Below are 26,993 nucleotides of genomic sequence, written 5' to 3' on the forward strand. Positions count from 1 at the left end.
TGGGGTTGGCCCTGGAGGTGAAACTTGTCAGCTGCCTTGGTTCCAGGGGTCCAGCACTAAGGAAGCCTGAAACTGGGGGGTCACCCATTGGGTCATGTGGGGGCGGGAACTGGGGACCAGACAGCTTGGCCGTTGCCTGCTGGTCATGCTAAAGTCTGGTCTTAGAACCACATGGGGTTGAAATCACTGCTACTTAATAGAGGGTCTGACCGTGAGGGCCACCTGCTGTGGTCTCCTTCTGTGTTAGACTGCACGCTCCCCGAGGGCAGGCTTGAACCTCGTTCAAGTGTCCACCGGCCCCAGCACCTGCATGTGGCATGGGGTTCTCAGGACATGCATGTTGGGTGGATGGACTGGAATGGAGGTCCAGTAGAGATGAGGTGACCAGTTTACTCAAAGGAAAGCCACAAATGATCTTTCTTCACTAAAGTTCTGGTTTTCTATCTTTCGGAAGGACAGTTTGGGGTTCACAACAGGTTTCTGCTATGAATGGCCTTGGGCACGGAAGCTAAGGGGCCGCTCACCTGTCACTTCTCTGCAAGGGACCTAGTTTGGCACGGGGCAAGTCTACAGCTAAGGTTTGTGTGGGTCCTGGAAACGTCCAGATCTCTTGACGGATACCCAGAGGCTCCCAGGCTCTTGGATCAGTCACACAGATTGAAAAAAACCCTTAATTGTTGCCTCTGTGCCTCCCCTTGCCCTGAGGGAGCTTTAGTGCTGTGTCCACACGTGACTCACACAGGAAGTCCGTGGGCTGCCTGAATCCTCAGTGCCATTTGCCCTGGGGCTCCTCCTTGACCTCTGGCAGGCCTTATTCAGCATGACATAGTGCTGCCTTCTGCTCGCCTCCTCCTGGACTCTGGCCTCTGCTCCCTGCACCTGTATCAGAAAACCAGGGTCCCATGACCCACAGCTGCTCTGTACTCTGTGCTTCTGATCAACTGGGCCCTGCCCCTCCAACTCTCCCTCCCCCTGAAGAAACAGCTTGTTTCGCCTGAGGGACCTCTGTTCTGGCTCTCCGAAGGGGCAGCCTCTTCTTGGCCCTGCGGTCCTCATGGGAAGGCCACAGGACATGGAACCTGGGCAGCTTGTCCACGTGTGGCTGGCTTGGACGCGGACCTGCCCAGCCCTTGTGCGGAGGGTGAGCCCTGTCCAGGGTCTCTGCTGGCACTCACGGAACAGTGAGATTCAAGGAAAAGCAGCAAGAGCCACGGTCGCGTTTTCTAGTCGGTCAGGGCTCCCCGTTGGTTTTCTGAGCTGATTGCTAAGACCGAGGAGGGCGCCAGCTCCTTGCAGGGACCCCGGAGAGTCCTGTGCAGGAATCAGGAGACTCTGGGCTGAGATGTACTTGCAAGAGCTTCTTGTTGCCTTGCTGCCTTCTCACAAGGATACAGAGCTCTGTGTGCCTCACGGGATGCGTGCCGGTGAGTGTGCGGCGGTGGGTGCCCCTAGCTGGGTGGGGAGGGAAGGCGTGGCCAAGAGGTTGTGTTTCCAGCTCTGGGTGGGTACTTGATGCTTATTCTCAGGCTTGTAACAGTTCTGGTCTGATCTACAGATGGGGAGGCTGGGGGTGCGTGTGGGTGCCCTGCTGGTCCGTGGTGTCGGGCGGGGGGGAGCCCTGCCGATGGTCTAGCTGCAGGTGCAGCCCTTGCCCAGCCTCGCTGCCTCTTGCTCAGTCCACCCGGAGCGCTTCAAGCCTGGAGGGAGGCCCCTGGCTCTCCCACCCTGACCTCAGCTGCTCCTTTACTTCTCCACGCTTGACTGCAGGACCTGAGTCCTTCACACCATCTGCCAGGTTGGTTTTTGTCTCTAGGAGTCTCTCCAAGGTTGGCATTTGCCAAGGCCACCAAATGAACATCTCCCCACCACGTTTTACCTGGCCGAGAAAGCACTTATGTCAGCAACATACCCTTTTCTCAACTGCAACAAAAACCACCATCCTTTCAAAGAAGGAAATATTATCTGGACTATTTTAGAACCATTCGTTGTGCTGAAAATAGATTTTGGAGTCTGGAGGTGGTATGTGCGGGTGTCTATGCAGGAGCAGCGGGGAAGGAGGGGTGCTTTCTGTCCACGGGGGTTGTCGCTGAACGCACGGTCCCTCCTGCGTCTCCGTCTCCTCCCCACTGACAGAGAACGTGCAGGGCAGCCTCACCAGTCCTCCCAAAGGCCCCCCGAGGTCTCAGGGCTGAGGGTGTCAGTGCCGACCTGGTGAACTGATCCCCCCGGGTCACTGTTTCTCTGCTGCATGGCCACCCCTACGTGGGGCCCTCCGTCTTCGCACGAAGCATGATTTTATGAAATGGCTAGACTGGGAGCCTCTGCATGTTTCTGCAAAACTGCTATCCCTCAATTCTAGAAATCCATCCTGCTGTTCTGTGCCCGTCCCTCGGAGACGCAGGTGGCATGTTCTCTCCGTGGCTCTGCTGTAGGAGAAACATTCTCTGTCCTGGCAGACGGGCATTTCTCAGAGATGACAGCTGTGGGATCATCATGTCTTCTCTTTGTCACGGCTGCCGAAGAGCCCGGAGCCGAGCTCTGTGCAGCCACCGAGGTCCTCTCTCTCCGCTTAGGTTTTCTGGTGAGAATATTGGCCTCTCCACCTTATTCTTTCCCTGTCTTTTAATTTATGCTGCAGTGGCTTGGGGATTTGTTGCATCTTTCTGGGTGTAAATGGCCCCAAACCTTCTCCGGAAATAAGCCGCTTTCTTCTCCATCGCTGTGTGGGCTGGCTGGTGGCTTGGCCGTCCCAGGGAGCCGAGCATTTAAGGAAAGACAATGCCAGCATCTGGGAAGGGCTCACCTTAACTTCGCTGCCGTGAACCTCAGTGCGCTCATCTGGGAAAAGGAACAGCTACACCAGGGCCTGGCGGACATGGGAGACACGGCTTTTCAATTGCCAAGCCGGCCCGCAAAGGCTCCTGAGATGTTCCTGCCCTTCTCCTGAGTGGCCTTGGGTTGGTGGGAGCAGGGGTGGGACCAGCCCGTCACAGGACGTGCGCTGAGATGGGCCTGCACTTCTGCGCTCGCCATCTGGAAACCCGATTTCATCTTTGGATCTGTGTTTTGTGAGCTACATCCGATGGGAGGATGGAGCGTGCACCCCTGCACCTCCCTGAGCCCCCATTTCCCACCCACCCTGCTCAGGCCCCTCCACGGTGCTCTACCCCCCGCGGAGGCCTGGGCGGGTGCGCAGCGGGGCCTGACCCCTGTGCAGGCCTGTGGTCACCCGGCACGCATCTCTGTGCCCGAGCGAGGGTGACATGAATAGCCAACAAACCCCACTGTGGTAGAGACAGACGGAGGAGGCAAACGGAACGCTTTGAACAAGAGAAGCTGCGCGTTGGTTTTGCACTGGGCCCCTCAGACTGTGTGCTGCTCTGGGTCTGCTCCCCGCTCCGAGGGTATGGGAGTGCCGGGCCCACGAGCGGGGGATTCATGTAGCCTGGCTGCCCGCCTTCATTACCTCAGGAGGGGAGGAAGGAGGAAGGAAGGAAGGACGGCAGGTCGGTCCCCAAGGGCTGCAACGACAGTGCGCTGAGGGCTGGGCACTGAGCACAAGAAAATGCATTGTCCAGCAGTTTGGAGGCCAGATGTCTGAATCAAGGTGTCGCGGGGCCCGCGGCCTCTGAAACCTGCAGGGGAGAGGCCTGCCGTGCTCCCTCCAGCTTCTGGGAGCTTCTGGCCACCCTCGGAGCTTGTCGGCTTGGGGGTGCCAGCCTTCCTGGTCGCACGGCAGCCCTCCCCTCCCCTCCTCAGGTGTCTGTGTGTCTCCTCGCTCCTTGTGAGGACACCAGAGGTCCTCGTCTGGGCTGCTAGAACTAAGGACCACAGACCGGCGGGCTTACAGACGTCACACATCTATTTCCGGCCATCCTGGCCTAGCTCGCTGGCCGCCTCTCATGGGGGAGCTGATCCCATTCCCGGGGGCTCCAGCCTCATGACCTGATCACCTCCCAAAGGTCCCATGTCTACATACCATTGCACGGATGAGGGTTTCGGTATTTGAGTTTTAGGGGACGACGCAATCATTCGGTCCATACCCCAGTTTGACCCTATTGGATTTAGAGCCCACCCTTACCAGCGTGGCCTCAGCGTAACTGGATTATAACCGCAAAGACTCTATGTGTAAACAAGGACGCGTCTCCAGGGTCTGGGTGGGTCTGAAGTTTTGAGGGACACTGTCCAACCCAGTGCAGACGGACCTGGTGATTCCTGAACGAGACTGAGGGAGACCATGCCTCAGCATCTGGCACATGGCCGCTCGGAAAGCACCTTTACTTTCCTTGCTGCGCCACCAAGAGCTTCCACGGGGCGGAACATGGAAGACATGGTTGTCCAAGGGCCGTGGCATCGAGGGGCGGCCGATAGCGACTCCGGAATGCAGATGTGCGGAGCCTTGGAAGTGCACAGCGCTGAGCTGGGTCCCACTGGGGGTGCGCGTGGGCTGCAGGAAGTCCTGCATCTGCCATGTTTTGCGTGAAGTTTCATTTGTTTTTGTTTTTTTTTTTTTTTTAAAGATTTTTATTTATTTATTTGACAGAGATAGAGACAGCCAGCGAGAGAGGGAACACAAGCAGGGGGAGTGGGAGAGGAAGAAGCAGGCTCCCAGCGGAGGAGCCTGATGTGGGGCTCGATCCCATCATGCCGGGATCACGCCCTGAGCCGAAGGCAGACGCTTAACCGCTGTGCCACCCAGGCGCCCCCTCATTTGTTTTTGTATCCGTTCAGCAAATAGGTACCGAGCGCCTGCTGCAGTCCAGGCACCGTGGCAGGTGCTGGGTGCAAAATCAGGGTGAGGAGACGGGGACTTTTCTGAACACGGAGAGCCACAGACTCGGCCTGGGAAGATGCTTGACAGGCTCAGCGGAGGCCCCCCGGGGCCCAGTGTGCAGGCGGGGACACAGGTCTGGTGGGGGACCAGCAGGCCGTGCGGGGGGGCATTCCGGCAGGCCACTGCGGGGCCACATCACGGGGGGGGGGGAGCTCCACGTGTCCAGGGCGTGGCTCCTGGGTGGAGTGCCACCAACCTCAGCCCACGACGGCAGGGCTGGCTGGCTCATGAAGACTTCAGGGAGGCGTCGTTAGTAACAGAAAATACCTGGAAACGGCCACATTGTTCGTCATGAAAGGGGTGACGGGACAAGCGGAGGGGTGTCTCCACGGACCAGCGCTCTCTTGCCGTGAAGGTGAAGTCCGCGTACACAGACGGACACGAAGGGAACCGCAGCCCGCACCGTGGACTGGACGAAGAGCCTCCCTGGACAAGGCAGAAGCCGTGAGTGTCCGCGTGCCGAGACAGACGCATGTGTCCCCAGTAGCGTCCCGTGTGTACGTGCCCAGGAGAGGATCTGCATGGATGAACCACACGTTGTTGTTAACGCTTATTCCCGGCGTTGGGAAGATGGTGTCCGGACGGGCCCGCGGGACTTCGCCGACTTTGCACACGGAGGCTGTGCTCATCTCTGGGTTCCTGTGCTGTGAACCACTTGTGAGCGACAAGCCACATAGACCCGCGGGGAGAGACGTGTTTCGCTGGGGGGCTGGAGGGATCTCGGGGGGCTCCCCTTCTGGATCGCCACCCCAATGATATATTTTGACTGTTCCCTTTCCATCCTCCCATACGGGGCTTCCTAGTTACACTGTCCTTCGTGTCTGATGAACGGCTGGCCTGTAACTGCCGGTGACCGTTCTGCGCCGGGGGTCAGTGTGTGTCCCGAGACCGATACGGAATGCTCACTGTCTTTGTGGGAGGCCAGGTCCTGGTGAGCACGCTCTTTGCCTCCGTGCGTCCTCTGTGGAATCCCGGTGGGGGGGTTTGCCTGGTACCCTAATGCTCACGGAATGCGGGCACGCGAGGGCCGGCAGCTGGGCCTCCAGGTGGTGGAGCTCGGGGCTGAGTGAACCAATTCTTGCTCTGGGAGAAGCCGGCGCTGCCTGAAAGCACAGCAGAAGAGCCGGTGGTAGGAGGCCGATGGCGGGGCCTTGGAGTGTGCGTCCAGTGGCCCTCAGTGGGCCTGGGGGTCAGGAGATGTCATTTGCAAAGAAACATCACTGAGGTTTCTACGTTGACCAAAAATAGAACTCTTTTTCTATTAGACAGCTGAGAGGTCTATGGGCGTGCTGGATGACATAGTCGGGAGAAATACCACATCATACCTAAAAGGATAGTTTCATAAGCAAAACTGACCTGGCCTCAAAAAACCAATATTACGTAGGAACAAGGATATGTTTGATGATGGCAGGTGTGTAAGAGGCTGGGTTCTGGATGAAGGAACGGATTCAGGGGTGAGTGATTCAGTTGTGGCCACATTCACAGATGTGTGGAGTGTGGAACGAAGACCTGGCAATGTGGCCTTCATCCCTGGGCAGCTGGCTTCCTCAGAAATCATTGGAAGAAGTGATTTCCAAGGAGTTAGAAAGAACTTTCTAACAGCCAGATTGGTCCTAGGATAAAATGGGTTTCGCTAAATGGGAGTGAGCTCCCTGTCACTGGACGTGTGCAAGCAGCCTCATGGCAGGGAGGCAACTCTACAAGGACAAGCCCTGGGGCTGTTCTTGACCACTTGGCTCCCAGCAGCAGCACCAGGCCTGACTCGACATGCTCCGAGAGACTTGCCCAGGTAGTGAACTGATGCATGTCACGAATCTGGAGAAATATCAGGGGGCCCAGGGGGCCCTCCCAGGCCTGCACACTGTGGCACAGTGAAAGCCCCACCCGAGGGAAGAGGCATGCATTAGTGGTCTATGGCTGCCGTGACAGATGACAGCAAGCTTAGTGGTTAAAACAATACACACCTGCAGTTCTGCAGGCCGCACATCTGAGATCGGTTTCATTAGGCTAAAATCAAGGTGCTGGCCAAGTGGCCCTTCCTGGAGGCTCAGGGGAAAATGTTTCCTTGCCTTTCCGGTTTCTAGAGGCCCGAGTTCCTTGGCTCATGGTCCCTTCTTCATCTGCAAAGGGCGTCCCTCCCACCTGACCGGTGGTCCGGGGCCGGGGTGGGTGTCGAAGGGGAAGGAGGTGTCTGGGCTGGAGAAAGCTCAGGGTTTGGCCCGACTTTTCCACTGGGGGACACTCAGTGCCTCAGACTGTGGCTACAGTGTCTGGTGCCAACTAGGTACCCAAGAATTTGTTGAAAGAAGGAATAAATGCAAAGATTCCTCCTTAGGACAGCAGGCACTGGGCTGGTGCTCCTGGGCCAGCGTCGCCCCATGCTAGGCTCTGTAAATCCCCGTGGGAACCTGGGATGGGGGCTGGGCATGACCTGTGCCAGAATTGGGAACGGGGCCCCGACAGAGGCCAGCCCTCCACCTGCTCTGTTCCCGAGGCGTGGGCCCGCCTGTGGAGTATGAGCTTTGTGCAAGGTTCCATTGAACCCAGAGAAAAGGTGAAGGCGGTGGAGCGAATACTGATGGGGATTTGGCAGGCGGAGAGGGGAACGCTGCGAGGTGGGCAGCTTTGGGTTTTGTCCCACTTTCTGAAGGAGAAGACGGGAGACTTAGCCCTGAGCATTCGTTTCTGTAAACCAAGGAACACATTCCCCGCCAACAAGCAGACTCCTTATTATTCAGAAACCATTCCTTCTCTTGGAGTCTTTCCTGCTTATGAGACAGGCCCAGAACTGTCCCTGCATTCCAGCTCTAACCCCAGACTCGCCGCGGACGGGAGGGCCGGCCCGGGGCCTCGCAGGGCCAGCTGTGTTCCGCGCGGTCTCTCCTGCTCGCTCGGTCCAGCAGACTGTTTATTCGCCGAACCTGCTGGAACCCTTCACATTTCATTATGTTTGCTTGCAAAATACACGCGGAGGGAAAGGTCCAGCCGGAGCCGGTGCTGAGGCCAGCCGCTATGAATGGCCTTGCTGTCCCTGCAGAAGGCTGGGGGGCTTTGGGCTCACATGGACCAGCGGGTGCTGGGAAACCCAGGGCTCCTTAAAATTCCTCTGCCCCGTCAGTGACATGCTCGCGTCGGCCCCCTGTTAAGGGCTTTGATATTGGATTTCTTAGAATTCTGAGCAAGTTATTTATTTTTCAGCCCCTGCAAGTTAGTGCAAAATAAGCTCTCTGTAAGACTCTGTTTACTCTTCGGTAGGGGAGACACCAGGCTGTAGGTTTGTGCATTGAATCAATCATTCATTCGTTGATCCAGCACCTAGGGGTGTCCGCCGCGCCATGGGCCGGGCACTGTGAATACAAAGATGAAAGGGGCCCGGCCCCTGTCGGCTGAGCTGCTGGGTGAGGAGCCTGCAAACTGCCCCCCTCGGCTCCGCGCGGGAGATAGCATCTTCATAAAGTGCCCTGGGCGCACCGAGCACGGACTGACCATTAGCCACAGCCAGGGCAGGAGGCCTCAGGTGGAGGGGCATTTGGTGGGATCTTGAAGGAAGAGATGCGGTTTGGTTTTCCAGTAAAGAAGTAAGGGACAGATGGAGCCTTGGGCCCAGCGGGAAGGCCAGGGCAGCCCCTGACCCTGCCACAAAGTTGGTTCACGTGTCCATTTAAGGCACCCGGTGGGCAGGGTGAGGGGAGAAACAGCTGGGGCAGATGGGGCGAGCCGTAAGTGTTTGCTTCCTGCAAGGAACGGGGTCGTAGCAAAGCTATTTAAACGGAGAGCCAGCCTGACCGACTAGGGGCAGCTTGACTGGTGAATTGGGGAAAGGGGAGCCTGGAGCCTGGGAGGCCCAGGGAATGGTGCCCCAGCTGCCGGGCAGTGCTGGGAGGATCACCGTTCAGCAGAGGGGATGAGGGAGAGGACGGCCTTTTGAGGTGCTTATTTAGAGGGTAAGTTCTGGGCTGCATTGTGTCCCCCCTTTGTCTGTATGTTGAAGCCATAGCCCCCAGTACCCCTGAATGTGACTGTCTTTGCTGACCTTAACAAGGTCCCTAAGGCACAACGGGGTCTCTGGAGTGGATCCTGATCCAACCTGATTGGAGTCCTTGTAAGAAGAGGAGATCAGTACAGACGCAGAGGGAAGACAGCCCTCTGCGAGCCACGGAGCCTCGGCGGAACCTACCCCCCCACCCCCGCCGGTGGCCGCTGACGAGCACAGGGAGGGAGGGCTAGACGTGGGTCCTGCCGTGCACCGTGGGGGCAGCTCTGCGATTTCGGAGACATGTGTCAAGTTTTGCCATCATCTCAGGGACACGGGAGAGGAGCAGAGGGTAGGGGGGTAGGGGGCCGGTGCGGGGCTGGTGTAAGCTCCGAGAAATGGAGCAAGGAGGAGAACTTCAAGAGGCTGGGGTGGCGTGGGGGGGTCCAGAGGAAGGGGTAGAGAGTGGGCAGTCATGCAGGAGGATGGAGTGGCGACAGTAACATCGGGGCCAGCTGGGGGGCGGGGCGGGGGGAAGACACCGAGGAAGGCACAGCCGGGGTCTTGTCAGGGAAGTGGTGGGACCGGCTGAGGACGGGCTGCGAGATGACCCAGTGAGGCCGGTGGGAGCACTCCCCTTTTCCAAAGGAAGAGAAGGGAGCAGCCAGAGCTCTGAAGGAAGAGGGGGCTCCAAGGTGTTTGCCCCGGCCGGCCGAGTGAAACAAGCCTCTGCTTGCCCTGCAGGGATGTGATGATGCTTGGCTCCGCGACCCTGACCTCCGGCCACCCTGTCCTCTCTTCTACCCGACCCGGAGGCCAACGCCTATCTTGAAGCCCTTCCCTTCTCTTCGGACCAGTCGTATCTCAATTCTGATAGCTCTATGGCCTTTAGACTTCGGTGCTGGATTCTGTGATCTTCTTGCTTCCCTGTATCCTCACAGCTCCTCCCGGGACCTGGCGCCTCTCGCCCTCTCCCTGCCGGCGCTCAGAGGCCAGGCGAGAACAGGCCCGAGGACCGAGACCATCGCTGGTCAGGAAGGGCGGGGATGGGGCATGCATTTTCCTGGGCCTCTGGCCGAGCTCCTTCCCCTGGGGCATCAGCAGGCACCCCAGGAGGGCACACTCGGCCGGGATGGGGGTGCTACTTCTCTGGAAGCAGCCTGTTGTAGATTTCTAATCATAATGACAGGTGTCACCTCTTGCATCTAGCCCGAGAGGACTCATGGCAGGGCGTTCACGGGTGGGTCTCGTTCTGCAGCGAGTGGGAACAGACTGCACCCCCCAACCACAAACGGGGAGTGGGGTTCAGAAGGGCTAGTGGTGCTACCTGGGAACACATGGGGAGGGGGCCGAAGAGGCCATGCTGCTTTGAGAATCTAAGTCCAAAATGCATGCTCTTTCTGCCTTGTCATGCAGCCACGTAAGATTGCCACAGTCGGTGCCCAGCAGGGGCTCCACCACATGGACGAGGATGGGAGGTACCGTTCGGTGTGAGGGCCGATCGACCACTGGGGTCGCTGGCAGCAACGCTGGCTGGAGGCTGTCACGAGGACTGATGGATGTCCATGAGTTCACAGGCGGAGATCAGGTGAAACCAAGTGTCTGAGGCTCGGGGATGGGAAGCAACCGTGCCCTGGCAGGACCCATGCGCTCTCACGGAGCTGAGTCATGGAGGGTCTAGAAGGGCAGTTCGATGTCATGGGGATCCACCGCTGGAGGTGCTGGAGGCTTTATCCTGGGAGGACGGGGATGGAAGGCTGTCCGGTGGCTGAGCGTGGAGACTCGCCTCACCCTGCTTACCTGATTTGTAAACTAGGACTAAAAACATTAAAAATAAGTAGGAAACAATACTAGGAGAAACAAATGAGAAACATAAACTAGAGAGGAAAACCGTGATCGAGGCGGTGGAAGCCAGGAAGAATGGATGGAAATGGTTGCGCCAATAATCTAGGCTCGAAACGGTTTTCTGACACGGTCTGAGGGGTCTTCTGAGGCCCTGACACCTCCGCCCGGTGAGGTGCAGAGCCTGCCCGGACCTTGTGCGCTCTGCGGCAGCCAGTTCTGAGTGTGGGATGGGCGCCTGGGCCTGCCCTCCTGGCCTCTCGAGGCGCCTCTCTGTCGCTGATGGCTCGCCCTCCGCGGGGCCGCCCTTGTGCTCCGCCGCAGAGACACCGGTCAGCGGGAGGCTGCTCCGGGGCGCCAAGCCTGCGTCTTCTGGTCCAAGTCATGCATGTGGCACCCTCCGACTCTGCCCTGTCCCCGTCTGCTCAACCCTGCTGCCAGTGTCACGGGTGCCAACTCCAGCGACCACTCGTGTTCACGCTCATGACACGGGCTGTGCGGACATCTGGTTTGCTGGAAGCATCTCTGGGTCCAGAAGGACCCAGTGGGCTGGATCACACAGTGCTCCGAACGTGCTGAAATGTGGTCTCGATGGGACTGCCTCTGCGTCCCAGGGCGAGCGCCAGACGGCTTCTCCTCCCCTCGTCTGATTAGGAGAAACGCCAACCCGAAGAACCCCACTGTGACCAGTTTTCCCCAGTATGTTACTTAATGGCGCTCACGTAAGCAAATACGTGACACAGACTTCTCTCTGAATTCCTGCCCCGAAAAAGCTGGTCTTGACTTGGGGCCCACAGTGCCTCCTTTTAGCGGCCAGTGGAAACCTGCCATGTTCCCTTGTTGCATTGTCTTCCAGGAGGCTCTGTGCAAAAGCTTGCACAATGCAATAAGCATCTCATTTCCAGGAACAGGTGGAACTGGCCGTGCCTTTCCTTCATGTATGGGAAGCTTCTCCCCTTTGCCTGCACGTGCGTCTTCATCAGAAGGTACTCAGGTGTCTGGAGAGACAGACAGCAGTGCTTATTTCCAAGTCTTACACTAAATACAGAAAAGCCCAACTGGGCAAGGACAGTTGAGAGAGCTGGCTGCACAACCGTTCCTCTGAAAATGACGCGAGGGGCATTGGGCTGTAAATATAGAGCGAGTCAGGACAGTGGGGAGGCTGCTCAAATGTCCTGGGCCTCGAGACGGAAACAGCCCATCATGTCAAGGTGTGGGCTCCCCGGAGCCGTGCGCTACTCAGACCACGTTTGCAGTGTGGCCCTGGGTCCCAGGCCGGATGTGAAGAGGGGAGGGGAAGGCCAGGTGCATCGAGCTGGCGGGCAGAGCTGGTCAGGGAGTGAGAGGGCTGCCTGGAGGCGGTATGTGCGGATGTGGGTTCAACTCATTCTCTGTGCTCCCAGATGAGGGTTCCAAGACGAGTAGCCGCAGAGGCCAGCTCAGTGTAGAGATGTCCCGGGTCATTGGTGCCTAATGTGAATTAGTGGTGATGAGATCCCGGCCAAAGGAGGCATCCAAGAGGAGGCATTCACCCACTTATCTTGGACAGTGTAGAGGATGTGCATGAAATGGGGTTGAGCTTCCAGCCTCGAAAGCCTGTCACTCCACATCCTCTGGATGTGGGAAATCTGAGCAGGTCAGCCTGGCCGCTCCGGTTCCCAGTGTCCAGCCTGCCCTGTGTTCACCTTTGTTTGGGAATCAACCTTTTGCCCTGCAGCCTGCTCTTGGTCTGCTTGGTGCGGGTTGGGGGGCAGGTTCTGAAGGAGGATGGGAGGCTGAGGACTTGGAAACCATCCGGGGCATGTTCAGGGAGGAGGAGACGTTGCAGGGAACGGGGGGCCGGTTGGCTCCTCGTTTCCAAAGTTGAGCCTTTCTTGACCCAGGCAGTACTGTCTGCAGGAAACGGGAACCTCGGATGTGCTCTCCAGCTTTATCCTCAACTTCCTCTGGATGGCTTCGGCCTCAGAAAGGTTCCTAGTTTAACAGTTTTTTGACCTATTCCGTTTGGTGACTTTGCGTTATTAGCTCCTGTGTTTCGGGGGTGAGGAGGGAGCGTGGTGGGTTTGTGGACGCCGAGTTCACGACTGGGAGTCTAGCCTGAGATGCACCCAGGATGTCGGTGTATATTCCACAGAGGCTGACCGAGCTTGTAAGGAGCAGAGCTAAGGGGTCCACAGCACTTTGTGCTCAGGGAGACCCCCAATGCCCCAGGGGAGGCAGCCTGGGGCTGGCGGCTCATAGCAGAGGTGAGGAGGAGTTCCACAATAGAAATGTGGGGAGCCGGGGGTCCAAGACAAGCCCTGCTGAACTCCCACTATGTGCCAAGCACAGGTAGGCTTTGGGGTACAGGGTGAAGAAGATGGGATTCCTGTGCTTAAGAGGCCCAGGTGGAGGGGTTGGGGCATCGTGGGGAGGCAAACACAAAGGTGCCACCCATTCACCCCACGACATGAAAGGTGACCTGGAGCCATGCCACGTGGAGGTCCCAGCGCCTGGGATTGGGGGCGTGTGGCATGAAGAGTTGGGGACAAAATGAGGGCCCTGAGCCTGGGCGAGTGGGGTCACAGAGAGGAGGTGACACCTGATTCCCTCAGGGGAAACAAGGCCATCCAGGCAGCTGGGGGCTGGGGCATGGGCGCCCACTGTGCCAGCAGAGAGACGCACACCTCGCTTCGCTTTCTGCCTCCCTAACTCTAGGGCTGTGGACGGCAGCCTCGCCATTTGCTCAGAGCTGGAAACCGGCGCAAATGGGACCGGGCTTCCTGACGCTGATTTCCCTTTAACAATTTCCAGCTTTTTAATCCAATCCATCAGTGGTTCTAAAGCGAGCGCTTCACACAAGCCGGGAAGGGAGCTGGCAGTAATAATACAACTTGGAGAAGGGAGGGCAGAGCAGGTGAGAGAAGCCAGCCTGAAGATTTAGGGAAGTTTATAAAACCCACGAGTACACAGAGGCGGGTGGGGTGAGCCCTCAGGGAGGGTGGGCTTCTTCCTGGTGTTGGGCACGTGTGGGGAAGATGGGGGGAGCTCTCGGGTGCCTCCCCCAGCTCCAACCCCGTGGGTCAGTGTTTCACTCCGCAACTCAGCCTCCAGTGAAAGCAGAGTCAAAGGCTTCCCGTGAGCCCCGAGGGAAACCGCTGCCCACTGCTCAGAAACCGGCCTCGCCTACCTCGCTGCCCCTTGTTTGGCTCTGTCTCCACGGCAGAAAGATGATGGTGTGTGAATAGAGGTGGGGGGAGGCAGTCCGGGCGGCCCCCTTTCTCAGGACCCTGCTAATGCAGCATGGCCTGGGTGCTCACCACGATGGGGGTCTGAGCCTTCTAGACAGAGGGCCATTTGTCACGGTCATCGGTTTCCAGGAAAGCACCCTGGAGGTGGCCCCCTTCCCCAACAGGGTGCCAGGATCTCAGCTTCTTAATGCAGAAGCCCCTCGGAGTGGGTGGAGTGGTGGGAGGGGGGACAGCCCCTGTGGTGTCACTTAGGGAATCTGGCCAGCTTCTGAAGGCTGGCCTGCACAGTGGCGGGTCTCAGGCACCCCCGGCCTCCCAGTTCCGCCTGGCCGGGCTCTCAGCAGGCAGCTGGTGTGGGGGGCTCCGTGGAGTAGTACAAAGCATCCAAGCTGAGAAGAGTCTCAGCCATTGGACTGAATTTCCCTTTGGGACCCACAGATCCTGATGTTCCCCAGATGGGCCTCAGAGAGAGGGGTGAGGGATGAGCTAGAGGGCAGGGAGGGGGCACTGACAGGACCATTCTTCTCCCATTTCAGCTGGAGAGCCCTTTAGATTAGTTCTACTTTTTGCAATTCTACGTAAGATTTTTTGGGGTCAGCGTTAACTTCTCTTTGCTTACGGAATGTTTGAGACCTTCGGGTAGCAGACAAGGCGTCTCAGCGCCCTCCTGGATGTCCTACACCTGATGCTTCGTTACCACCGTCCGACCTGCTGTCTCGTGTCCGGTCAACACCTGTCCTCCCGACCGGGTTGGGAACCTCCAAGGGCGGGAGCTTCTGCTCGTCTTGCTCATGGTTGTGCCCCCGCGCCGAAAGCTGGGCCTGGCTCATGTCTGCCTATGCTGAACATTTGTTAAATGATTAACTAAGTTCCGGAATAGGAGTCAGGACCCCAGCTTGAAGCCGCCCCCACTGTGTGATAAATCTTGATAAAGTGATTTCACATCTGAGTCTCAAGTTTTCTCATTTGCAAAATGGGTGTAATAGTGGAGCCAGGGCTCTGCACCTGCGAGGAGTGATGTCCCCCGTGTGCTGGACGTGCCCCAAGGCACAGAGGGGAGTGTCTCCCTGCAGTTCCATCTGATCTCTCAGAAAAGGGAACACTGGACTAATGAATCAACCTGGCAGAAACATCACAGGTCAGGCCAAGAAGCGGTTTCTCCTGTCCCTGTGTTTCCCAAAACCATCCTCAGGAGCCACTCCTGCTCCCCTAGGGTCACCGCCCGTGAGCTGGGAGGGGACTAAGCCATGCTGGGGCCACAGCCGCCTGAGGTCAGGCCCGTTGCCAGCCGAGCGAGGCCCTTGGCCCCCAGCTCCCACTGCCAGTGACGGACGGATGCTTTGGCAAGGTGCAGATACCTTCTTGTGTAGACTGGTTGAAACCTAGACCTTGGAACCCACAGATGCCGAGGATCCTAGGCTATTCTTCAGTGGGGTGGCGTGTTTGAAAGTAGGGTGACTGGGCCACTTGACGTGAACTGCACCCATCGGGTTTCACTCTGTTTTCCTGTCCGTAGATCTGAGCACTTACCTGGATGCACCTTGAGTCCCTATTCAGTCCTCGTCCCTTGTGGTGGCCTGGGGGTTTCAGTGAGGACGGGGCACAGGGCAAGGGCTTCCCCAGACTAATGTGAGGTCCTGTTTTCAGACCCCAAAAGGCACCTTAGGATGGGCTAACAGCGTTTCTCCAGGAGGACAGGGACCTCCAGCCCCAAATCCAAGGGAAAAGTGGGTGCCAGGGTCCGTGCTTGCTGAAGACACCTGGAGGCTAAGGGGCGACTAAGGGAGAAGATCTTGTCTCCACAGAGGGCCCGGGGAGGCAAACCCTTACCCTGAGGGGTGTGGACAGGGTAAAACAAGTGTGTGCTCTTTTGTTGAGGGGAACTGGTGTCATATGACAGGAATGGAGGCAAGCTGCCCTGGGGATGGCCTTACGGTGCTGGGATCAGATGGAGGGATGGTTCAGACCTGCCTGCGATCCCTCCTGGTGTGGCTCCCGCCCCCCGCCCCCCACATCTGCATGTCTGCAGCTCTGCACCCTCAGAGCGGGTCTGCCCCTCCCCTATGAAGGAGGCAGGATTGTGCAAAACTGGTGCTGGTCCCATCCCCGATGCCACGGTTGGGGGACATGGTGGGAAAGGCACTGGGAGCCCCAGCTGTGTCCAGGGCTTTCCCTGCACTGATCAGCAGCTGCTGGCTGCCAAGAGGCCAATGTCAGTAAGAAGATATGGTGTTGGGGGGACCCCAGAAGACAGAAGCCTCCCGATGAGTGCAGAGGAAACACCAGCTGCCTTTTCCACCCCTGTCCTCCTGATACCACCAATGCTTATTATGGGGTGTGGGGTCTGGGGAGTTGACAGCTGGTGACCCGTGGGGAGGGTTTGTGTCATGTGGGTCAGAGGGTGTGACCCAGGACAGGTGACTTTCAGGGCAGACCTCCTCTCTGACTCTGGGGGCCTCGACCCTCTAAGAAGGCTGTGAGGAGGGGGAACACTTTGTCCCGGTTTCCTTGCTACTTACTGGTTCAGCACTGAAGGTCCTGTGTCCCGGGAGCCCCCCACCGACAGCTGCTTGGGCTGGCCAGGATGTTGCTCATCCCCCAGGCTGGAGTGGGTGGGGAGGTGCTGAACCCCGAACTTCTGGGTGTAGTTGAGGGGGCCTTCATGGGAGGAAGAGGTGAAGGGAATCACTGCCTGCAGGAACATGGGCCCCAGGAAAGCTGCAAAGACCCCTTTTTTCAAATCGGGTCACATTCTGATTCCAACATGTAGACATAACTTTTGGGGGGCACATTCGACCCACAACACTCAGCCGCACACAGAAGTTGGGGTGCTTTGGCTGGAACCACGCCTGCTCTGCTAAACCTGCCCAAATGAGGGCTTGTTCTGACCACGCAGTGGAGCTGGCTGCATCCATGGCCCCTGCCGGTCGTGCCTGCCTTCCCCAGAGTCCAGGTGCCCGGGTCCCTGGCCTGAGCTTAGCTGAGCAATCGTGCATTTTCTGGTGACTCAGCTGACCGAAAGCTGTTCCGCTGGAATCTGGGGCGTGCTGTGTGATGAAAGCACTATCTTAGGTGTTTTCCTAAGCCAGCGTCTCTGGGTAGAGGGAGTGATTCTTTCCTTGACTCTTTGAGTTCAGAATCCAGGCAGCGTGGTCTGTCCGAGGGGCCCTGGCCCAGCATGCTCAGGGGTCTGAGGCTCTAGCCCCAAGCTCCCTGTCCTCACCTGCAGTCTGAAGGGCTAGAAGCAAAGACCCCAGTGTTCCTTCTGCTCCCACAATCTGCACCCCGACTCTGCTCAGAAAAAACAGGTTCAGGCTTGGCTTCGATTAGTGGCTGGTCATGGCTGTGAGCCAGCCGAGCACTGGGGCCTCTCTGCACAAACGGCCCAGCAGGGCCCGTCCAACCCTCACGGAGAGCGGAGAGCGAGAGCACCAGATGGTTCCTCCTCGCCGTGCGCAACGCCCCCTCACATCCCCACGATCCATCCCGAGCTCTCCAGCGCCCCGACACAAAGCCATGACGTGTCTCTCCGGCACGGCTCTGTTCTCCGCACTCTTCTGTGTCCTTTTCTGGGGCAAACGGTTGTGCAACTCTACCTTCATTCCTGGGCATGGTGGGGCCAGGCCCGGTGTCCCGATTCAAGGCCTCGCCCCCGCCGCTCGTTGTTTTGGGGGATCTCAATCTCTTCGCCTTTCTGCACGTTGTTTCCCCAGACGGACATTTGTCTTCCCTACACTAAATTATGCCTTTCCCATCATTTAAGTCATTTTGGGGGGAAGTGTTATCATCATCACTAAGGAAAGGATTCTTTCTTTTTATAATTTGACCAGGGCAAGTTTATTTATTTATCTTTAAAGATTTTATTTGTTTGTCAGAGAGAGAAAGTGAGCCCAAGGAGGGGGAGCGGCTGAGGGAGAAGCAGGCTCCCTGCTGAGCAGGGACCCTCCCCCCCATACGGGACTCGATTCCAGGACCCTGAGATCAAGACCAGAGCCGAAGGCAGACACTTAACCCACTGAGCCACCCAGGCGCCCCTGACCAGCGTAAGTTTAAAAGCAAAGGTGGGATGGAGGCTTCGTGGGTTTATTTTCTCCCCTTCCGTTGTCTGTTCCAATCCGCCTCCCCTTGAGGTCCCTCCTCTGCGGGCCGTCTGCAAGGCAACCTCACTGAAGCCGGCATCCCTCACCTCGGGCACGTTCACAATTTCTCTTGTATTTTCTAGCGGCAGAAAAAGAAACATTTGCTTCCAAACGTATTGTGATAGTATCTTTTTGGAACTCAGGATAGATGGGAAAGGTAGAAAGTCAACGTTTTTAAAAAAACGGGCTGCTGCTGGCGACTCCGGGGGGAGATAAAACACGAGGCCCTTTTGTGGGTGTGGACGGAGGACAGCAATGAGATCGGTTTGGGACAGGGTTTAAGCACCACGCACTGTTGGCTTCCCCATATCTTTAAAAAATTAGGGGATTAAGAGCATCGCACTCCGTGCCAGACGCGGCCCTTGGCTCTTCAAACGCGCTGTCTTACGTGATCCTGACAACCTGACGAGGGAGTGTCTTTATCTGCAGTTTTATGGGGAAGTAGGCTCAGCCGTCTATGCGCTTTCTCGACGTCCCGCTTCAGATCCCCGGGTATTTGGCACCAGAGTCTACACGGTCTCTCCGGGACGCTGAGCCACAGATGGCCTCCTGCCTCGATCCCTTCAGGAGCCCCGTGAGCCACTGGGCCTGGATCGCTGGGATGGTCTGCGATCCCTGCCTGCACGGGGCCCAGGGTTCAGTGGGGGCAGCGGAGGGGAGGCAGGACGTCATAACCGAGAACGGCGGTTGCTGTCGTGACAAAGTCCCCGCTGGGGGGATGCTGGTTTGCCTGTGAGCGGGGCCGCTGCTCCAAGGGGGAATCAAGAGGAGGCCTGAAGGGTCAGGGGAGCCAGCATGTGGGGCTGGGGGAGGGCAGGCCCAGGAGGCAGAGGCTGGGGTGTGTGAGGGGCAGAAGGGGCGCAGTGTGGCTGCCCGCGGTGAGGAGGGAGGAATAGAGGCAGGGCCACGCCAAGCCAAGTCTTCCAGACCCGAGTGTGGACTCCAGGTTTCTTTCCAAGGGCGGAGAGAAGCACGGGCCATTTTAGGTGGGGAGTAGCTTTCCATGAGTCACTGCTGAAACCATGTGCCTTCAGGCTGGAGTGAGGCCCGGGCAGGAGGTGGCTGCGTGGCCACGCCTTTGTGGTCTCCGCCCTGAGCCCGAGAGTCCTGTTGTCAGCTTGCCCGAAAGTGCAGAAATCCTCTGTGGCCACAGAAGGGTCCAGGCTCATTGTGGACGTTGTCGCCAAGCTTTTCCTTCTGCCGGGGTGGGGGTGGGGGGATTTAAAGAGGGCTGTGTTGTAGCACATCTGTCCCTCCGTCTCGGTTTGTCTGCTGTTCCCATGGTTTGACCGGGGTTGGGGGGTTTGGGGGGAGCCCACAGAGCTGAAGTGCCCTTCTTGTTACATCATGTCTAAGGTCCATGCTGTCAGCATGACGTGTTCCTGCTGGGGGACTGTGACCCACACGCCCATGCCAAGCAGAGCAGTGGGCTCTGGGATTTGGAAAGGCACGAGGCAGGTGTCTCTCGAGGAGCTCCCAGACACGGTTTGAAAGGGATGGAAGCATGCAGACAACAATAGGGGGGGCATGGCAGGTGACAGGCAGGACAGGGGACAGGTGCAAGGGCCTGAGAGGGGGAGGGGCACGAGGGGAAGGAGGGGCGGGAATGAACTGACCCTGTGGGGTGGGAGCTGTCAGAGGAGGCTTTATGGACACCTCGTCGGAAAGAGTTTTTAAAGGATGGCCTGGCAGGTGGTGGGGAGAAGTGTGGCACAAGGGGCTCAGCACATGAGTGGGTGCTGGGCCAGAACTGGGGTGGCTTTGTGTTTCTAGGGCATGGTGTTGATGTGGCGGTGGGGATGGGGGACTGTGGAAGGCCTGCGGGTCACGCCATGACTTGGGCCTCCTCGTGTAGGCTTAGAGGCTGTGGAGGGCACTCAGGGAGCCACGTGGCAAGCCCTTGTGGAAGCAGGTACGAGAGGGAAGTTAGGAGCTGACTGCCCCAGGCTTCACCAGAGGCAGGGGAGGACCTCAGCCACGGGCAATTGGGAGAAAAGGACCAAGAGAGTTAAGACAAGGGAAGGGAAGACAAACAGGGGATTGAGTGGAGACCTGCCAGCCTGAGACCTGAGGGGTGGCGGTGGCCCCTTCCTCTGGGTTGGACAGAAGGTGGGGCTGCTGTCCCTGCCAGGGACCACACGGATGGGTTTCCAGGTGACAGGAGGCGGAAGGAGATCAGCTCCACCTGCAGAGTTGGACACATGCGGACAGATCTGGGATGGAGAGTAGAATCTGCAGGTCCTCGGTCTGTGTGTGGTGGGGGGCCGGGGCGAGGGACCAGGAGAGAGGGTCCTAGGGCATGCGCAGAGGAGCCGGTCAGGAGCAGGGTCCACGGGGCCTGAGTGTTGGCAAGCTGACAAGCTCTACAAATATGCAACCACGCCAACAATATTAGATGTTGTAGATAAATACCGCTACCATGGCTTTACATTTCTGGAACATTCCTGTAGTAGGATCAGAGGCTAACTCCAATCCGTTAAAAACCAGTTTCTGGGCTCTTTGCTTCCTCACGCTTGGGCATCTTTGCAGAACGAGCCGTGCCACTTTCATTGAACCCGAGGTTCTGTTTGACACCCCTCTGCCCAACCGGCTTCACCTGCCCCCCATGCCATGACAATCTGCGCCAACCCAGCCGGAGGCCTACTCCTGCTTTCAGAAGAAATCTGTCCCAGCTGATGGTGAGTAGAGTCATGGGGGCCGCTCGGCAGCTCACGAAACAGGAAGCCTGCTTTTCTGGCGTGATGGGCTGAGCCGGGTCATGAGCCTGGACCTCCAGCTGGCCTCCCGATTTCTCCGGCCTCCAGTTCGCACAACCAGGACAGCTTCTACGTGCTCTCAGCTCTAGGGACAGCTCCCCTCTGTTCCTGCGCCATTCTCTTCTCGCCATTCTCTTCTCGGCTCTGAGATGCAGGTGACGGATTATCCATTTGGCAGGTTAATTAACTTCCCGTCTGGTCCGCTCCCTCCCGCCTCCCTGTTCCTCTAAGTCAGAGGCAGAAGTTCGCTGCGGCAGCGTCCTGCCCGGCCACGGTTTCTGCTGTCATTCCTTCAGTCTTGGATCAGTGGTCTGGAATCTCAGATGTCTCTTCCTAGATCTCTGTAATTTTTCCAGAGGATGGTTCAGGCGCCTTCTCTCCAAGCATCAGGCTCAACTCACCAGAGGAGGAAAGCGAAGCCCCTGGGTGCTTGTGACAGCTGACATATTCCCCGCACGCTGAGGAATGATTCCCATTAAATCAGGATTTATGATCAATCCTCATAAATTAAGGCTGCCTCGTGAGCCCCAGGTGAGACCCCTGCCAGTGAGTCTTTGTTAATTAGCAGGAAGCGTCCTTGCTCACTCAGGGAGAGAAGCCAGCGAGTGTGTTTGTGGGAACCGCGTCCTTCCATCTCGCGGTGGTTGTCTCCGATGTCGCCGGCACAGACCGGGGTGGGGGGCCCCTGCCTGCCATAGGCCACGCTCACACTATGGTTGGGTGGCCTGCGTTCTAGGGATAGACAGTCTGCCTAAGCGCCCCGGTTCTAGAAGGCTCAACACCAGTGCCATTTCTGGGTACTCAGTTCTGCCTTAGGGAATAATCAGAAATCAAAGACCCGTCTCTCTTTCTCCAGAACTCACACACACTCACACTCACACACACCGCTGCTGTGCTCGGAGCTTCTTGACAGCTGTGTGCCCTTATCAGCTACTGGGTTTTCCTCTTACGTCTTCATCTCTAGAATATGGGCGGCATGGTCACCTCCTGCAGTTGATTGGATAGTGTCACCCCCCACCCCCGCCAAAAATATGTCCCTATCCAAACCCTGGTGCCTGTGAACGCGGCCTCATTTGGAATTAGGTTCTTTGCAGCTGTAATTAGTTCAGGATCTTGAGAAGAGGTTATCCTGGATTAGGGTGGGCCCTAAACCCAAGGACTGGTGTGTTGATGGGCAGAGGAGAGGACAAACAGACGTGCAGAGAAGAAGAGTGTGTGGAGAGGTCAGAGAGAGGCGGCCACAAGCTGGGGAATGCCCAGAGCCTCCACGTGCTGGGAAGACACATGGAGGATTCTCCCCGAGAGACTTGGGAGAGCACGGCCCTGCCAACACCTGGATTTTGGACTTCTGGCTTCCAGGACTGTGTGAGGAAAAGAAAAAATCTCTGCTGTGTGAATCCTCCCAGTTTGTTCACCAGGTTGTGGCATTTTGCTACAGAGGCTGCCAGAAACTCATACACACTGTCCCATCCCTCTTCGAGATGGTGGGAAGACGAAGTGAGGAGTACTTCTGCCTCAGGGCTCGACCCTACTGGCTCTTACTATTTCTAATCGTCCCTCCCGTCTGCGCCCAAGGAAGTGCTTTGCCTCCTGCCTGGGGCTTCGTGGAGCCCCTGGGGGCCCCCTTCGGGTTTTTGCTCACTCAGAATCACAGTAATCTCCACCAGGCTGCAGATCTTCCGAGCCAGGAAGGAGAAAATTATTTTCAGTAGTTTTCCATTATTTCACTATTTTATTATTTTATTGTAAAAAACTTGAAGATGTTTGACAAGCTACATCAACTGTTTTGTGGGATGAACTGGGGTGTGTGTAGACTCACACAGTAATTAATTCAGCCCCCAAACCAGCAGGCAGTTTGAACCAGTGCACCACGCTGGCACCCCAACATCCGCTTCTGTCTTGCTAACGTGATAGAGGGAGGCGCTGAGGCCCCAAGGAAGGCCAGCGGTCACAGTTGAGGTCACAATGACTTTTCTTCAGCACCTTGTATCAGAGTATGACCTGGCTGGACAAACCCATTTTAAAAACTATGATCCCCTGAGTCCCACCAGACTATGTCAGAATCTTCTGGATTTCACATGCTTGCTGGGAGTCTTTGAGAGCTACTGGGGTAGCCCAGGTGAAGTTGACCATCCGTGCTCAGGTCACAGGAGCTCTCTAGAACCAGAGACCGGAGTCCACGGCCTGCTTCACAGGAGATGCTCGTTCAGCAGGGGCTCTGAAGGGGGACTGGAGCTGCCTCCCCTCCGGCAGGGCAAACACTGACGGGACGTAAGAACAGAGAGAAAGGAGCTGCAAGGCTGCTGGTCCTTCCAACCGCCCATCACTCCTGAGCCCACAGGGCAGGCGGCAAACCTCCATTTTGGAAAGTTCTTTGGCAGATTCAAGCCTTGTAGAAACCTTCAGGTAAAGAATGCATTTAAATGGGGAGCTGATCAAAGCTTCAGATTAAAGTCTAACCAATTTGTTCAACTAGTAAATGAGATTTTAAACGTGGAATGACTTCGGCTCAGATGGCCTGGGGTCCTGGGAGCCTGGAAGAGGAAGAACCCAGACAGAGCCGCAGAGTCCGCTGCTGGGGCTTAGCGAGAAGCAGCTAGGAGGTCGTGGCTCGCGTGCGTGCGTGTGATGCCTACATTACCCGTATCATGTAACCATACACTTCTCATTCTCACGTGATGGCTCATTTTTTTCCTCAACAGATCCTTTGCCAGCCGCAGAAAATCCTGCATTTACAAAAGGCCCCCAGAAAGCACTCTCTGTGAGTGCGCTGGGAAGCCGCCCGGGCCCACGCGGAGCGCCGTCTGTAAGAGGCGTCTGCGCTGCTGTGAGCCACTTGGCACGACAGCTCTCTGTTCCGGGGTGTCCTCCGCAGCCTGAGTCCGGAGCACCAGCGTGGCTCAGGAACACACGCTCTGGGCAAGGAGAGCAGCATGAAGGGAGCGAGTATGTGGGGAGTGCGGCGTCCGCCCCTGGCTCGGGTGAGGAGTCTGGCTGGGCCTCATCCTTTCCACTGAGGAAGGAGAAGACGAGCTCTTTTTCTAGGAGGAGTTGTAGCGTACTTGGGGAGCACATAGGATGAGATCTCGTTGGGAGCAGTGCTCAGCCTAGACGAGGCCACCTCCCCATCACATCTGATGTGTCTCCTTGGAGCCCCGCGTGTCTGGATGACCACCTTGAGGCCTTCCCTCCCCCCACTTCTCCACCTCTCATTGCCTGGGTATGGTCCTTCTCCTGTTCTCAGTTCCTTTGTGGACTGTCCTCTCTCTGTCCCCCGTGGGTCTGTCCTGAGCTCTCTTCCCATACTTCTCGCCACAGCTTCTGTCCTCCAGGCAGGCTAAGCCCCACTGTTTCAGTGCAGGCTCTCCTGTCCCCTGAGCTCCAGACCCACGCGTAATGCAGGATGTCTCCATGGCCATGGGCAACTTGGTGTTTCCAAAAAGGGATTCCTGTTGCGAAGCCAGAAGCCCCGGGACTGGCCTGCACTGAGTCCTCTCCCTTGGCATCTTGTTCCGTCGTCCCTGGATCCAGCATCTGTGCCCCCTCCAGTGCGGCTGTTCTCAGACACACCTTCTGAAAGCCTTTTGCTGGATCTTCTTCTCGATGGCATGCAAGGCCTTCCCGGCTTGTCTTTCTAACCTCTTCCACCATCATGCATTTATGTTCTACTTATAGGGTCGTTCCTGACCCCCATTTTCCAGTGCGCCCACTGCCTGGGTCCACCTGGCCTCCTGGTGGACTTCTAATCATCCTAAAAGACCCTGCTCACATGCATCTGCTTTGGGAAGCTCTCCTGAGTCCTCAGCAGAGCCCGTTGCTCCCTCCGCTCTGAGCTCTGCTTCTGTCTCAGGACCGTCTACCTGTGCTGGGCTCCTCCCTCCCCACCTTTCTCCTCCTGAGGGTCGTGCATCTCAGGGCATGGACACTGTTCTGCTTTTCTGCTTGTCTCTTGCCTGTCCCCACTGCCCCACTCCAGCACCCAGGCAGGTCTGTCGGCCCTGCTTGGTGGTCACATGGTGAAAGCTGCTGAACACAAAGGCTGCAAGGTAGGGCTTGGGCCAGGCGGAGGGGCCAGGATGTTCGCGTTCTGCTCAAATGGTCCCCACTTCCAAGAGATGATGGCCACTCTGGTCACTCTGACAACACCATCATACCTTCTTTTCTTTCTTTAATTTTATTGTTTCCTCCCTCTCCATCTGAGTCCCAGGCAAGAGGGGAAAAAGTCATGGCCAGTTTGGAGTGTGAGCAATGAGGACATGGGAAGGAGTGGGAGAGCTGTTGCTTTTCTTGTCTTCTTATCCTGTTAAAAAAAAAAAATCCAGATACAAATCACATGTTAGAAAATGTACCCTTTCCAATTGTACGAATCAGTTGTGTGTTTTTTTTAATAGTCACAAAGCTGTGCAAACAACACCACTCTGATTCCAGAACATTCTAATCACCCCCAAAAGAAAGCCGTTACCAGTGGCTTGTCACTCACCCCTCTCCCATCCTGTTAACTTCTCACCATAGCATTGTACACGTCTTTTTTTCCCTTGAGATGGCATAAAATTAAAAACAAATTCTATTTCTAGAAAATTCTAAACGACACGTAGAACCCCATGTTCACACACTTTACGGGGTTATGCCTCTGTACCTAGGAGTTACTATTTGCAGCATTTAGAACTGTGCCTGGCGCATGCGAAGGGCTATATGTGGGTCTGCTAAGCACCTAGCTGAGCGGTGGTGTTATCGGGAGAGGTAGGGCTTCAGGACTGGCTACAGACACACAGGGTCCAAGTTTTCTCTGAAGGAGCTAATGGAAAATCCCATCTGTTAAATTGAGGACAAACACCGGATTTAAAACACAAGGATGTCCTTAAGAAGGGGATGATTCCTTATTAAATATTGGAAAATATGCCTAACTTCCCTCCAGAGAAAAGCCATGGAAAAAGACCAATTTTAAGAAAAATGCAGTCCAGTGAAAGTGGAATTACAACATTTTGCCATAATTTCAAATAAGTGGATTCTTTCCGTTTGATATTAGTCGTATTTACACCGGACGCCTCAGTATCAGTAATATTTATTTATCTACTGGCCTCAGTATCCATGAGGCTCTGGGCCCGCTGGGCAGTCCTGCAATGCGGGGTTGCCACACTCTCTCCTCTGCAAGATGGGGCGCTTTCAACAATGTTGGCATGTGATACAAGGTTTTTAGAATGAACTCAAAAATAATAATAAACCCTAATTTAGCTTTTGGCATTAATTTCTTGATTGCAAACACGATGCATTTCTGAAAGAAGAGCTCATTTCACGACCTTTAAGGACATTATGTGTCTAAAGACAAACCTGCAGGTGCTGTTGGGAACAGCAGAGCCAGCTGGAGGCTCTGGGAGGAATTCCGTCTGGGAGAAAACATGACATGTCCAGAGGGCAGGAGGGGTCTGGTGGAGTCGATGCTGGCGAGGGTGTGGGCACAACAGCAAGGCTCTGGACAGGGGTAGGAGCCCGGGCCAGCAGGTGGAGGGGTGGGGCTTCCTGGGAGGGAACCAGCAGGCAGGAGTAAGGTCCAGAAGGCAAGGAAAGCAGAATGCAGACCTACATGGGGATCCAGATTCCAGAGGGGGGCAAACGTGGTGACTTGGCCTCAGGAGCTGGAGCTGAGGCTGGCCAGAGCAGGGCTGTAGCGGAGCCAGTAGGCTGAGGACTGAGCAGCCCCCTCTGCTCTTGGGAGCTCCATGATATAGGCATTGGCAGGGGGAGGCTGCAGGGGGCTCGGCTGGCTGGGGTTATGAGGAGAGGGGAGTCGGAAAGAGCACCTGATTGGTCTTTGCAGTGATGGGGTTGTGAGCGCTCACACCATGTGGACACTCCTCTCCGGCTATGTTCCCACTTGGTCTCTAGGTAAGGTCCACAGGACTAGATGTGGTGCGTCGGCCGTGGCCAGACTGGTGAGAAGCCATTTGATGCTGGCTTCAGCGTGTGGCCTCTGGAATAAGGCAGGTGTGGGCTCAAATCCCAGCTTTACCATTTGCCAATGTCATGGCCTTGGGGGTGTTATCGATCCCTCTGGGACAGGGCTAATTAAGAGCACTGTTCTGAGAACGCATGAGATAACGTAGGCAAAGAACAGCCGCGTCTCTAACAGAGGAAGCCCAGGAAGGTCCTTCTCCCTGACTACACTGACTACATCAATGCGAGACCACAGCCGTCTGCTCCGTCATTGGCGTCCCGGCCCCA

General features: G+C 56.7%; 1 long non-coding RNA gene across 1 annotated transcript; it reads left to right on the plus strand.

Moving 5' to 3' along the window:
* Positions 1-814: 814 nt before the first annotated feature.
* Positions 815-14,828, plus strand: LOC130542442 (uncharacterized). Its single transcript, XR_008956995.1, has 2 exons — positions 815-1,424; positions 9,552-14,828. It is a non-coding gene; the product is annotated as an uncharacterized LOC130542442 (long non-coding RNA).
* The last annotated feature ends 12,165 nt before the right edge of the window (positions 14,829-26,993 follow it).

This window comes from Ursus arctos, unplaced genomic scaffold (genome assembly GCF_023065955.2).
Source record: "Ursus arctos isolate Adak ecotype North America unplaced genomic scaffold, UrsArc2.0 scaffold_1, whole genome shotgun sequence".
NCBI lineage: Eukaryota > Metazoa > Chordata > Mammalia > Carnivora > Ursidae > Ursus > Ursus arctos.